Genomic DNA, 2,909 nt, shown 5'->3' with positions numbered 1-2,909 from the left:
TCTTTAGCTTTATTTTCTCTTTCTCTATGTTAATATCCTTCCTACCCATACCATCATTTGTTTTTGTATTTGTTTTCAGTTCTTTTTTTAATATCTATTTGAATACTGTCCCTCCTTCAGTTTTTCTATTATCTATGTTGTGTTTTCTTTCAAATACCTGTCAATTTGTTCCATCCTCTGAGAAATCAATTTAGCTTTACATTCTAGTCCTTCAATAGGGCTAGAATTTATCATTGTAGAAATAATAATTTTTATTTCCAATAAATGTTTTCCTCCACTTTCCTCCTCTTCATTCCCCCTCCTCCATCCCTTCCTTCTTCTTTTTTGTTCTTATGTAATTACTTTCAAAATTTATCTGCATAATATATTTTATTCTTTTTTTTCTATTTAAGTGTCTTCCAATAAGTTTTTATTTTATATTGATTTTTATATTTTGTGCTTTTAGTTTTTGTCATATAGCTGATAACTGTTGATATTTACATTTAAATTAAAATTATTTTAGGTTGACGTTATTTCCTTATTTTGTTCTTTCATGAAGATTGCTTCTCCAATGTATCTCCCTACAGAGAGAAAAATCCAACATTTACACTTTCATTCTAAAAGTATCTTTTGTATCTCACAATAAAAGCTATCCTTTCAATTTCTTGTAAGTTATCTGCTGTATTTACTTATTATTTATCAGTACAGGACTTTCCCCCCCACACACACACTTATGCCATGGATTCATAGGACATGCGTTCCAGCAGCTCAGGCTCCTTTCTGTTGGTTCTCATAGAGTGTGATTCTCTGGGTGGAGCAGGCTGACGCTTCAGTTGAACCCCGGTACCATTCTCTTTGGCTTCCTTATTTTCCTGATCGTTTTCCTTCACACATTTCAGAAAGCTATCTTGGCTCTTAGAGTGATTAATATGTTCTATATCTACATTAGTTTTCTTGGCAAGAATCTTGCCCTTATATTGTTTTTTAAAAAACAATGCCCTCCACAAGCTGGGTGACACTGTAGACTCTTCCAGTTTTGCCATGAGAATATTTGTGGGGCATTCCTTGATGTCTGTAACATCACCTTTCTTGAAGATTTGCATGTATGTGGCCAAGAAAACAACTCCATGTTTTCTAAAAGACCTAGAGAACATGTAGTGGGTGCCTCTTCTCCTTCACTTTGTATTAGCCATTTTGGTGAATTACTGGAAGACGGTGGTTCCAGCCAGGAAAAAAAAAAGCTATCTGGTCTACCAGAATCTCACATTAAAAGGTAGGCCTTAAAAGCTTTCTCTTCCTGTTCCTTTAATTTATTAGCCATATTTTAAAAATCTAGATTTTAATTCTTCACTTTGTAGTTGTTATTAGATATGTACATTGCTTTGAATTTTAAATGGATATCAATAGCTATCTCTGAGTTCCATGACACAGACCCAAGACGTAAGTGATCATGTAAATTTTCAAGAAAATTTTACCCAGTGAACAGAGATAAAATTTACCACCCCTCAAGCAAAGCAGATCATATAAAATGTAGGATATTGAAGTAGACACGTGGAAGAGTAGATTTCTATAACCTGTCTGTAAGAGAAATGTAGTATGAAAAGGTACCAAGAACTTTTTCTGTTATTATCATAATCTGTGCTATTATGTACATGTTTTCTATGCCAATAATTTCATGCAATATTTTTATTACATAATTAAATTTTCTTAAATATGATGAGAAATAAATATTTTGAAAATAGTGTAAAATAAAACTCAGTGAAGATGAAATCTGCCCCCAAATTATGACATATTAGTATTTTTCAGTACTGTACAGAAATTATGTCATTGGAAATAAACAGATAGTACAGAAAAAAAATGTTGCAGTGAAAAAAATTTGGTGCTGTAATTTGCTACTGAATTGGAATAGCAGAGAGTTGTATTATATAATGTGCACTTTAGTGCAGGTTTGCCAAGAAAGCAGAAGAGTGATTTGAATTAAAATTCATTTTTGCTATTAAAGAGTTTTTACAAAGGAGTCTGTCCAAGTAATCTATTATAAGCTATTTGTCACTAAAATATTAAAATAAATAATGGATAAAGATAAGATGTTATGATTTTAAATAAATATAATTTGAAGCATGTTTTATTTTTTTAATATGATTTCAATGAAATTTTACTTAATTATTATAAAACTCAGTTTCTTTTTATATATGCTAACATATCTTCCTATTTATTGTTGAAAAACACCTATGACATTATATAATAGTATATGAAGTCTGTTCAAAAAAGTCCAATCATTGTTAAAATATCAAAAACTGTTTGCACGGCATTGATGTAACCTCCAGTCAAGGAGAGTGGACTGGAATGTGCAGGTGTAAACACTGATAACTTCACTATACTGGTTGGTGGGGGAAATAGACACCATTGAGTGAGCATGTGTACACTGTGGCTGTCACATTCAAAATTACTGAGTGAGTAGAGCAATGAAACTGTATCCAATTTTGCATTAAGCCTGAACATTCCTCTGCGAAAACTACTCAGATGATTCAGAAGGCTGCAGCTATGGGCAAATGGTGACAATGTGCCTGCTCATGCATCACATCTCGTGCAGAGTTTTTTGGGGAAATATCAAATCACCCAGGTGACTCAGGCCCCCTAGAGCCTAGATTTAGCACCCTGTGACTTCTGCCTTTTCCCAAAACTAAAATCACCTTTGAAAGGGAAGAGATTTCATACTATTGATGAGATTCTGAAAAATATGATGGGGCAGCTGTTGGCGATTGGGAGAACTGTGTGAGGTCCCAAGGTGCCTACTTTAAAGGGGACTGAGTCTTCAGTGTCCTATGAGCAATGTTACTTGTATCTTGTCTTCAATAAATGTATCTATTTTTCATAGTACATGACTGGATACTTTATGGACACTTCATATATAATTTAATACACATGAT

The 2,909-nt window shown here is 33.0% G+C and overlaps 1 pseudogene; it reads right to left on the bottom strand.

Annotated features, from left to right (window-relative positions):
* Window positions 1-710: 710 nt before the first annotated feature.
* LOC149995989 (large ribosomal subunit protein eL21 pseudogene) lies at window positions 711-1,181 on the bottom strand (annotated as a pseudogene).
* Between the last annotated feature and the right edge of the window lie 1,728 nt (window positions 1,182-2,909).

The sequence above is a fragment of the Furipterus horrens genome, unplaced genomic scaffold (assembly GCF_987537825.1).
Source record: "Furipterus horrens unplaced genomic scaffold, mFurHor1.1.pri manual_scaffold_12, whole genome shotgun sequence".
Classification (NCBI taxonomy): domain Eukaryota; kingdom Metazoa; phylum Chordata; class Mammalia; order Chiroptera; family Furipteridae; genus Furipterus; species Furipterus horrens.
The sequence above is the reverse complement of the archived record's forward strand: the minus strand, read 5'-3'. Positions and strand labels throughout refer to the sequence as shown.